Below are 12,500 nucleotides of genomic sequence, written 5' to 3' on the forward strand. Positions count from 1 at the left end.
CGCTGGAGGAAGGAGGGTGTGGTGTGTGAGCGAACTGGCTATTTGGACCAGCCGAAGGCATCCTCCAGACCCAACCTTACGTCAGCTCTCTCTCTCTCTCTCTCTCTCTCTCTCTCTCTCTCTCTCTCTCTCTCTCTCTCTCTCTCAAAAAGCACGAGCCAGTATCTCCCGAGGGTCACTCCATCCACCCACACACACACACACACACACACACACACACACAACACACACAGACGGAGCCACAGCAAGTGCCTCGCCTTCCTGGGCCAGGCTTTGCGCGTAGCGGAGTATAAAAGACAACATTTCCTGAGGTGGTGTTCTGACATGCCGGGGTAGATATAGAGCGTCCGTATTAACCCCGTATGTCCAGACACACGCTCCCTCACTGCCAGGCCCGTATTGACCTCCATGTGACCATATACGTCAATGACGACATACAGAGACACCAGAGTATACAGTAAATCGCATATACGTACACCCTTTTGTACTACCCTACAAAGCTGGTTATACGAGTCATATGGAATCAAGAAAAAATACAAGGATCCTACAGGTGTGTATATATATATATATATATATATATATATATATATATATATATATATATATATATATATATATATATATATATATATATATAATATATATATATATATATATATATATATATATATATATATATATATAAATATATATATATATATATATATATATATATATATATATATATATATATATACATCTCATGGTCGTATCCTTACTGCCCTTCTACACGACCAAATCACACACACACACCCCCATTTGTCTATGATGAAATAGAGGCCGCACCGACTCTTGTGACATAATTCTATACAATATAGACTCAATATGTCGCTACAAAAGAGTAGGCCTATCCTGGCCTACTCCTTCGTAGAACTCGGGGAGGATGTAGGGAGGGGGGGAGGAGAATTATTGGAGAGTGAGACACGACACAGATTTATCGTGTGCCCAATGCCTACCCTCACAGTCCGATGGATCACCGGTACCCACGACAACACGTGTGCCTCTGAGGAAGCGAGTCCCTACATACATATGGCTGAGGCAGCTACCATTACCCATGAACATACCACTGAGGCAAACCCCCCCAGTACTCATGAACATACCACTGAGGCAAACCCCCATGATCACACCACTAAGGCAGCCCTCCCAGTACTCACGAACATACCACTGAGGCAGCCAGCAGTACCGTGGAAAGGACGGACGTTCCCACCACTGAGGAAAACTGCGCCGTCGTAATTTATTCATAACCACTGCAAAGATCAGACCCCGCCACTCTCGCCCAACTGTTTCTTACTCAACGCCTTTTGTGACGACAGCCACTTATCCATCTTCTATTACGTACACGTCCGTCCACAGATGAGAGAGAGAGAGAGAGAGAGAGAGAGAGAGAGAGAGAGAGAGAGAGAGAGAGAGAGAGAGAGAGGGGGGGGGGGGGGACGGGGAGGCAGACAGGGTGACAGAAACACTCGTGTACTTTAACAACGCTCTCGAGACGGTGGTGTTCTCTCCACCCTGAGCTGATCCACTGGAGAACAGACGGGAGAACAGTTCACCTGCTGGGCTCAGACAGGATTCAGTGAACAACAGCAGCAGCAGCAGCAGCAGCAGTAGTAGTGAAGGGTGTGGTGTTGGTGACAGTAGTGGTGGTGCTAGAAGGTGGTGGAAGAGCAACATTAAACACAGAACCTTCACTCTCTCACACAACCATAAACTCCAGCATGTTAAGAGTACGTATGTATCTTGGCAACTCCTTTGCATAACGCCCTGTTCTGATGATGACTGACAATAAACATAACTAGAAAATGATGACGTACCTTCTTTATCTTACTAAAAAGGGGGAGGGTAAATAAAGACACAGTTACGTACTTTGATATGTAACACGACCAGGGATTCATCCACCGTCACTTATCACTCAGTCTTGACTGCTGGGAAACGAAGATATCATTTACTGATTTATGAAAAGGTTCTGCAAATATTTACGATTGAGATTTAATTATTATATCTTTCTTTCTGTCTCTGAACTAATGAAGCCGAATAGCAGAAAGACGGAACGCATTATAATTATCATAAGTATCATGATTATTTGGCTATATAACTATATATATATATATATATATATATATATATATATATATATATATATATATATATATATATATATAAATATATATACGTTTACATATGCATATGCATCTTCTTTCTCTTTATATACATATTACCATTTCCCACGTTGGCGAGGGAGCATCAAGAACAGATGACTGAGCCTTAAAGAGAAAAGTCCTCACTTGGCCCTCTTCTATGTTCCCTCTTTTGGAAAAGTAAAAAAGGAGGGGGAGGACTTCCACACCCCTTTCAGTCCTCTTCTATGACACGCAGGGAATAAGAGAGCAGTACTGTTTTTCTCCCCTATCCCCAAGGATATATATATATATATATATATATATATATATATATATATATATATATATATATATATATATATATATTCATCACAGTGCCAATTTACCCTAGTGACAGATAAACAAAGTATGGCGGCATTTTTCATAACAGCGTCGGCCGGCGGGACGAATCGTACAGTTGGTAGTGTCAGAGTGTCAACGCTGGCATGGACACACGGGGGGAACGAGACACACGTGTAGTGTATGATGCACTGACGGCACTGAACACATGGGGCAGGAGGCGGAAACACACGTCTGCTGTATCAGTCCGTTTGTCAAAAACAGAGATTGATACAGTAATCAAACGGAGATTAATACAAGGGTCAAACAGATTAAAAGAATAGTCAAACAGAGATTGATACAACAGTCACACAGAGATTAATACAATAGTCAAACAGAGATTAATACAATAGTAAAAGAGATTAATACAATAGTCAGAGATTAATACAATAGTTAAAGAGATTAATACAATAGTCAGAGATCAATACAATAGTTAAAGAGATTAATACAATAATCAAACAGAGATTAATACGATTCTTTTTTCTTTTTTCTTAGATTAACACAAGTCGTTTCATAGTCTTCAGTTGGGGTTCACTTCATCATATGTGAAGTGGGTTCTGGTGGGGATTCCCTCAGGGTCTGGGAAGAAAACCTTCATGGTCTGAGCTGGAAGGTCTCAGGGTCTGTGCAGGGACGTCTCAAGGGTCTGTGCAGGCAGCCCTCTCAGGGTCTGAGGTTGAGGAAGGTCTCAGGGTCTGTGCAGGCAGCCCTCTCAGGGTCTGAGGTTGAGGAAGGTCTCAGGGTCTGTGCAAAACACCCTCAGGGTATGGGCAGGAAGGTCTCAGGGTCTGTGCCAAACACCCTCAGGGTATATGCAGGACACCCTCAGGGTCTGAACAGGAAGCCCTCAGGGTCTCTGAAGAAGCCCTTAATGTTTACCGGAGGACAGACCAGTGGTGCATGCTTCCTCTTCATGTAAGTCATTAATGAAGTTCACACAAGAACACCTGCTCTTCAAGACGGACTTAGTCTTGACTCAACAACTCATGCATATGAGATGGTCTGAAGACTAATTCCAACAACACCTGCACGTGAGGAGACTTCAAAGAGGCAGTTGACAAAGACCAGAAAACATCCCAGGGGGGAAAGTCTCCCAATGTTTACCGTTGTGTTCCTCCGTTTTCTTTGAATTGTGAGGAAGTAAACGCATTGAAGTGGCTTCTTCAGCATAGCGTCTACTTTGATCGACAGATTATGAATTATTATGAAAAAAGAAAAGAAAAGGAACTCAACACATACCCTTACGAAACAGCCACTCAAAGATATAAGGATCAAAGCCTATAGAAATAGGGTGGAAATTCGGTCACCCTATGGTGTAGCGTCTTAGGGCGTGTTTACACTATTCACAATTTCAGTGGGGCCATTGATATCTCTGGTTTTCTACGGATCGTCCACAGAAACGCGTAGGAGGAAAGCGACAACCAGCGAAATGGATATTCTCTGGGCACCCATACGAGACAGATTGTAATTGTGGTGACACTATACCATCATTCTTATACTTATCCGTTATGATATACATCTCTATCATTGTATTATAAAAATCGTGGTTTTTCAGATATGTATAAATGTGTATTTAGAATGTAAAACATTTATTTCGACTTATATATCCAGCAAGATGTCATGTTCAGACCCTCAACTGACTCTCGAACGACAACAAACGTTCAAGAAAGAGAGAGAGAGAGAGAGAGAGAGAGAGAGAGAGAGAGAGAGAGAGAGAGAGAGAGAGAGCGCAGCCAGAGAGATCACAATGGAGATCTAGGTTATTCTTCTGTAGTTCGTGGTTTTACCCAAGGCCTTCTCGTTTTCTTCGTTTTCTTTCTTCCTCTCCCTGTGTACACACCACCACACTGGGGCAGGTTAATGTGTACAATAGTCAGCAGGCATTGTCCAGGCTCCGTCAGGGTGAACTGCCTTGTTGACACTACAATCTCTGGGCTTCCAGGGAAGGTGGTTCTCGCTGCCGTGTGAACACAAACGGATGGATGGATGGCTGGGTGGAGGAAAGAATACTTCCCACGTATTCCCTGCGTGTCGTAGAAGGCGACTAAAAGGAGAGGGAGCGGGGGGCTGTAAATCCTCCCCTCCCGGTTTTAATTTCCCAAAAGAGGGAGTAGAGAAAGGGTCAAGTGAGGACATTCCCTCTAAGGCTCAGTCTTCTGTTCTTAAAGCTACCTCGCTGACGCGGGAAATGGCGAATATGTAAAAAAAAAAAAAAAAAAAAAAATATATATATATATATATATATATATATATATATATATATATGGAAGCGGAAGTGGATCATAGGGTGGGGGAGGGGGCGAAAATTTTGGGAGCCTTGAAAAATGTGTGGAAGTCGAGAACACTATCTCGGAAAGCAAAAATGGGTATGTTTGAGGGAATAGTGGTTCCAACAATGTTGTATGGTTGCGAGGCGTGGGCTATGGATAGAGATGTGCGCAGGAGGATGGATGTGCTGGAAATGAGATGTTTGAGGACAATGTGTGGTGTGAGGTGGTTTGATCGAGTAAGTAACGTAAGGGTAAGAGAGATGTGTGGAAATAAAAAGAGCGTGGTTGAGAGAGCAGAAGAGGGTGTTTTGAAATGGTTTGGGCACATGGAGAGAATGAGTGAGGAGAGATTGACCAAGAGGATATATGTGTCGGAGGTGGAGGGAACAAGGAGAAGAGGGAGACCAAATTGGAGGTGGAAAGATGGAGTGAAAAAGATTTTGTGTGATCGGGGCCTGAACATGCAGGAGGGTGAAAGGAGGGCAAGAAATAGAGTGAATTGGAGTCATGTGGTATACAGGGGTTGACGTGCTGTCAGTGGATTGAAGCAAGGCATGTGAAGCGTCTGGGGTAAACCATGGAAAGCTGTGTAGGTATGTATATTTGCGTGTGTGGACGTGTGTATGTACATGTGTATGGGGGGGGGGGGGGGTTGGGCCATTTCTTTCGTCTGTTTCCTTGCGCTACCTCGCAAAACGCGGGAGACGGCGACAAAGTATAAAAAAAAAAAAAAAAAAAAAAAATATATATATATATATATATATATATATATATATATATATATATATATATATATATATACCCACACACACACACACAGAACGAGAGAGAGAGAGAGAGAGAGAGAGAGAGAGAGAGAGAGAGAGAGAGAGAGAGAGAGAGAGTGAATATATTCATCAACGGTGTCTGGCGGCGCGCTGGCTCGCCTCCTGGGCCGGATCTGAACACTGGAGACCTGAACCTGACGCCGGACACTGTGAGGGGTCAGGTCACAGGTTAGTTAAGGTCACCAAACCCCACCCTACTCCCCCCGTGCTGAGGGATCGTACCATCGCGCTCTAAGGTCGTGCCGTCGTGCTCAGGCGTCGTGCCGTCGTGCTCAAGGCGTCGTGCCGTCGTTGTCAGAGTTCGTACCGCCGTGCTGACTGACTGGTCGTACCGCAGTGTACAGTGCTCTTGCCGTTGCACTTTGCGGGGTGGAAGGGGTCAAGGAATCACAGCACACCATGTTGTTCCCTTGCTGAGGGATAAGACCTTAACCGAAATATATCCATGTACGTTGACGACGTCATCCTTAACTCTCCTTAACTCTGGCAGGGACCTAGGAAGAGTAGGAGGACCTCTGTCAAGGACCTAGGAGGAGTAGGAGGACCTGTGACAAAGACCAAGCCAGCAGGAGAAGGAGGACCTGTGACAAAGACCCCGCCAGGAGGAGCAGGAGGACCTGTGACAAAGACCCAGCCAGCAGGAGAAGGAGGACCTGTGACAAAGACCCCGCCAGGAGGAGTAGGAGGACCTGTGACAAAGACCCCGCCAGGAGGAGTAGGAGGACCTGTGACAAAGACCAAGCCAGGAGGAATAGGAGGACCTGTGACAAAGACCCAGCCAGGAAGAGTAGGAGGACTTGTGACAAAGACCCAGCCAGGAGGAGCAGGAGGACCTGTGACAAAGACTTAGCCAGGAAGAGTAGGAGGACTTGTGACAGAGACCCAGCCAGGAAGAGCAGGAGGACCTGTGACAAAGACCCAGCCAGGAGGAGCAGGAGGACCTGTAACAAAGACCCAGCCAGGAGGAGAAGGAGGACCTGTAACAAAGACCCAGCCAGGAGGAGAAGGAGGACCTGTAACAAAGACCCAGCCAGCAGGAGAAGGAGGACCTGTGACAAAGACCAGCCAGGAGTGGGCGGGAGGACCTGTGACAAAGACCCAGCCAGGAGGAGCAGGAGGACCTGTGACAAAGACCCAGCCAGGAGGAGTGGGAGGACCTGTGACAAAGACCCAGCCAGGAGGAGTGGGAGGACCTGTGACAAAGACCCAGCCAGGAGGAGCAGGAGGACCTGTGACAAAGACCCAGCCAGGAGGAGCAGGAGGACCTGTAACAAAGACCCAGCCAGGAGTGGGCGGGAGGACCTGTGACAAAGACCCAGCCAGGAGGAGCAGGAGGACCTGTGACAAAGACCCAGCCAGGAGGAGCAGGAGGACCTGTAACAAAGACCCAGCCAGGAGTGGGCGGGAGGACCTGTGACAAAGACCCAGCCAGGAGTGGGCGGGAGGAGGAGGAGATCTGACGGGGACAATTGCCTCCCCTCCGTAACAAATTAGGTTTGCATCCTGGCCCGCTCCTGTCAGGGAAGGCGCCTTTTCCTATTTCTTTCCGAGTGGGTCGAGTTAACCTTAAACCACTGGGAAGTGTCTGTGTAAGCAGGGGATTAGGGTGAGTTAGTCCCCCTGATGAGGTTAGGTTAGGAGAGTTAGTAGGGTTGGACGACGACGTCTGACGCGGGCAAGATAGCTAAGAGGGGGCTTAGCCAGCCTGCTACGAGATGTCCCCCTGCCGTCTGCCACCAGCCTAGTGCCATCTGGCACGATTATTTCTCAGTGTGCCACCTGACATGATATTTCCCAGTGCCATCTGATGTGATATTTCCCAGTAACAACTGCTGTCATATTACTCAGTGCCATCTGCCATGATATTTCCCAGTGCCACCTGACATGATATTTCCCAGTGCCACCTGACATAATATTTCCCAGTGCCACCTGCAGTGATATTTCCCAGTGCCACCTGACATGATATTTCCCAGTGCCATCTGATGTGATACCGTGCAGCACTGACATAATATTTCCCAGTGCCACCTGACATAATATTTCCCAGTGCCACCTGCAGTGATATTTCCCAGTGCCATCTGCCATGATATTTCCCAGTGCCATCTGCCGTGATATCACCTATCAGACATTATCATTCTCGTATTCTCCCTGGTGTAGCTTCCAGTACCGCGTCTCTATTTACATTATCACTATTTTCTTCATCGAAAAACCACCCGAAGCTTTTTGAAACCGGGCGTCCGAAACATTCAAATCAGCGGACGCTCCACACCGAAAACTGAGCGTCCTGGACATTTAAAGTGGCGTGTTCGGGCCATTTAACCCAGCGTGCTGGGAGCATCTCTTTATTTTTAATTAGGTCATCGTGTCATTTAAACCGGCGCCAGGGAGGCAGTTTAAGCAAAGCACCGGAGACGTTTAAAGTGAGGCAATTACGACACTCAAGTTCAGAGCGAGTGAAGGGACATTTAAACTTGGTGGACGTGGACTTTTAAACGGCCGAGTCGGGACTTATCTAAAGCGTTGTTGCGCTCGGGTCAGTTTAAAAGCCGGAGTCATTTAATGAGCGGTGTTTCCCCGTGTCTGCTGACATAGCAAGAGCTCCCAGGGTTATCCCAACACTGTCCGCTGGGCCAAAAGTAAATTCCCATGTTGTTTACTGTAGCGTTTAAACGCCGGTAATTGGAGTACTGGCGTTTTGTTTGCTTCAGAGTTACAACTTTCTTTGATGGGACACACAGAGAACTGGTCAGCAAATATTCGCTACGTTTGCTATTTTTCATTTATTTATCTAATGTTTAACTTCTCTTTCGTATTTTCTTTCGCACACACACACACACACACACACACACACACACACACACACACATATTTTTATACAAATTAGTTCTGTAATTATTATATATATATATATATATATATATATATATATATATATATATATATATATATATAATCACACTTGTTCGCCGTTTCTCGCGACAGCGAGGTAGCGTCACGAACATTTGAAGAACGGCCTCATTCGCATATATCCATTCTCTAACTGTCGTGTGTAATGCACCGAAACCACAGCTCCCTATCCCCAACCAGGCCCCACAGACCTTTCCATGGTATCCCCCAGCTACTTCATATGCCCTGGTTCAGTCCACTGTCATCACGTCGCCCTCTGTATAACACATAGTACCAATTCGCTTTATCCCATGCACGCCTCACACCCTCCTGCTTGTTCAGGCCCTGAACACTCAATGCCTCTTTCACTCCATCCTTCCACCTCCAGCTTGGTTTCCGTCTTTTGTTTCCTCCCTCCACTCCTGAAATGTACACTGTCTTAGCCAAACTCTTCTCACTCATCCTCTCAACATGTCCAAACTATTTCAGCACACTCTCTTCAGCTCTCCCATACACATTTCTCTTACCACTACTACTACTACACCTCTCTCTCTTACCCTGTCATTTCTTTACACCACATAATGTCTTCAAGCAATCAGTTTCCTACACATCCACACCTCTTCCGTACTATTCTTTTAACTTTAGCCTATTCTTGGCATCCACACAGCACCGTCGGGACTACTATATCATCAGACATACCCATCTTTTCCTCAAAGATAGTGGTGGCCTCTTTTCCCACACATTTCTCAATGCACCCACACCCTTCACCCCCTCACCCGTTATATGGCCTGACTTCAGCATCACTTTAGCATCCATGATTCTATTCGCAGCTATGTCCACTCTCAGGTATCTAAAACATCCGACTTCTTGCAGGTTCTCTTCATTCAAACTCATACTCCAGTTCAGCTAACCCATCCTCTTTCCACTGCTAAACCTAATAGCCATTTCGCTCTTACCCCCATACATACTATCAACGTCTTTCTCACACACCCCTACCAAAGCTAAGACACCGCTTCTACAGTTTCTCACTCGAAGATGCCTCCAGCCCCGTCTTCATTACCATTCCCCTCCCTCCTCCCCTACCCAGACTGCAGACCTGCCTCTCTCTCTCTCTCTCTCTCTCTCTCTCTCTCTCTCTCTCTCTCTCTCTCTCTCTCTCTCTAAGACTCTTTCATCCACCTCCCGCACCATCCGACCCCATAGGCAGATCAAACAGACACGGTGGCAATCACACACACACCACACACACACACACATCCTGCCGAAGACCCGACCGTCACCCACCATCGTGGAGACAGTATTGTATCGGACGCCATGGAAACACTTCGTCATGGCCGGCAGCAACAATTAATATCGTCCAACCCAGTTAGCAGTGGCAGCGGCCTCCAGCACTCACCACCAGCTTAAATATACGTCCGGTAAGCCTCTAATCTAAGGACGCTGGCTCTGTCATTCGTCCCCAGGCCTCAAGGACGCGCTACCGTGTCTCCTCCCCCGGGACCCTCGTGCGCGATGCGATGGAGAAGTGGCGGCTACACCCACCATGGCGGGGAGATGGTTGCTCGTGATGCAGGGCGATTTCTCACCAGACAACTGACCGAAAGTAATTAAGAGGTCAACTGGTTAATGATGGTGACTGGTCGTTCGAAGGGCTCGGGGTGCCGGTGTTACTCGGGTAGGGTTTGTCGCCAGCTCTGGTCTGCTCTGTTACTTCCCATCCCCACCTCCCATCACCCACCTCCCATCCCCCACGTCCCATCATCCACGGTAGTGCACTCTGAAACCCATCTCTGGGGATGTGTGTGGTGTGGAGGGGGTGAGGGTTCTGGGTCGGGGACATGCTCTCACCTCCAGCGGTAGGTTCTCAGGACCTGTGGGTCTATCTCGGGGGTCAGACAGAGGTGCCACTGGTCTCTCACAGCAAGCCACTCACCACCACCACCACAACAACCACCACTCGGGAGCCTCTTTCTCCTGCCACCCAACCCACCCACTCATCGACTCACTCACTCACCCTTTCCCCTCCTCCCTCCCACCTTGTGTTGAACTTCCTGATGCCGGCGGACCAGACTTTCCAACACGTGCCCCCCACACGTCCCAACTTGACCCCCTCAACCCAACGCGAGTTAAGACTTCGGCTTGCGCCCAGACCTTCGTCGGAGGATCAAGACTTCTGCCTGGAACTCTCGGGAGGGGGGATGGGTCAGGTCTCCGCCAGGCTCCAGACTCTTTGGTTGGGAAACAAAGTTAAGATTGTTGCTGTGTGAGTCCATGACTGCGCCCTCCACCCCCACCACCACCATGATCCGTGAAGCAAAGGTTGTTCTTCGTCTTATGATATCTGAGACGGCACGGGCAACTGGATGCCCTAATCAAGGCCATCTAATTAACGTATATATATATATATATATATATATATATATATATATATATATATATGACAGCACGTCAACCCCGGTATACCACATCGATCCAATTCACTTTATTCCTTGCCCGCCTTTCACCCTCCTGCATGTTCAGGCCCCGATCACTCAAAATCTTTTTCACTCCATCTTTCCACCTAAAATTTGGTCTCCCTCTTCTCCTCGTTCCCTCCACCTCCGACACATATATCCTCTTGGTCAATCTCTCCTCACTCATTCTCTCCATGTGCCCAAACCATTTCAAAACACTCTCTTCTGCTCTCTCAACCACGCTCTTTTTATTTCCACACATCTCTCTTACCCTTACATTACTTACTCGATCAAACCACCTCACACCACACATTGTCCTCAAACATCTCATTTCCAGCACATCCATCCTCCTTCGAACAACTCTATCCATAGCCCACGCCTCGCAACCATACAACATTGTTGGAACCACTATTCCTTCAAACATACCCATTTTTGCTTTCCGAGATAATGTTCTCCACTTCCACACATTCTTCAAGGCTCCCAGGATTTTCGCCCCCTCACCCACCCTATGATTCACTTCCGCTTCCATGGTTCCATCCGCTGCCAGATCCACTCCCAGATATCTAAAACACTTTACATCCTCCAGTTTTTCTCCATTCAAACTTACCTCCCAATTGACTTGACCCTCAACCCCACTGTACCTAATAACCTTGCTCTTATTCACATTAACTCTTAACTTTCTTCTTTCACACACTTTACCAAACTCAGTCACCAGCTTCTGCAGTTTCTCACATGAATCAGCCACCAGCGCTGTATCATCAGCGAACAACAACTGACTCACTTCCCAAGCTCTCTCATCCACAACAGACTTCATACTTGCCCCTCTTTCCAAACCTCTTGCATTCACCTTCCTAACAACCCCATCCATAAACAAATTAAACAACCATGGAGACATCACACACCCCTGCCGCAAACCTACATTCACTGAGAACCAATCACTTTCCTCTCTTCCTACACGTACACATGCCTTACATCCTCGATAAAAACTTTACACTGCTTCTAACAACTTCCCTCCCACACCATATATTCTTAATGCCTTCCACAGAGCATCTCTATCAACTCTATCATATGCCTTCTCCAGATCCATAAATGCTACATACAAATCCATTTGCTTTTCTAAGTATTTCTCACATACATTCTTCAAAGCAAACACCTGATCCACACATCCTCTACCACATTTGAAACCACACTGCTCTTCCCCAATCTCATGCTCTGTACATGCCTTCACCCTCTCAATCAATACCCTCCCATATAATTTACCAGGAATACTCAACAAACTTATACCTCTGTAATTTGAGCACTCACTCTTATCCCCTTTGCCTTTGTACAATGGCACTATGCACGCATTCCGCCAATCCTCAGGCACCTCACCATGAGTCATACATACATTAAATAACCTTACCAACCAGTCAACAATACAGTCACCCCCTTTTTTTATAAATTCCACTGCAACACCATCCAAACCTGCTGCCTTGCCGGCTTTCATCTTCCGCAAAGCTTTTACTACCTCTTCTCTGTTTACCAAATCATTTT

The sequence above is a fragment of the Panulirus ornatus genome, chromosome 2, assembly GCF_036320965.1.
Source record: "Panulirus ornatus isolate Po-2019 chromosome 2, ASM3632096v1, whole genome shotgun sequence".
Taxonomy (NCBI): Eukaryota; Metazoa; Arthropoda; class Malacostraca; order Decapoda; family Palinuridae; genus Panulirus; species Panulirus ornatus.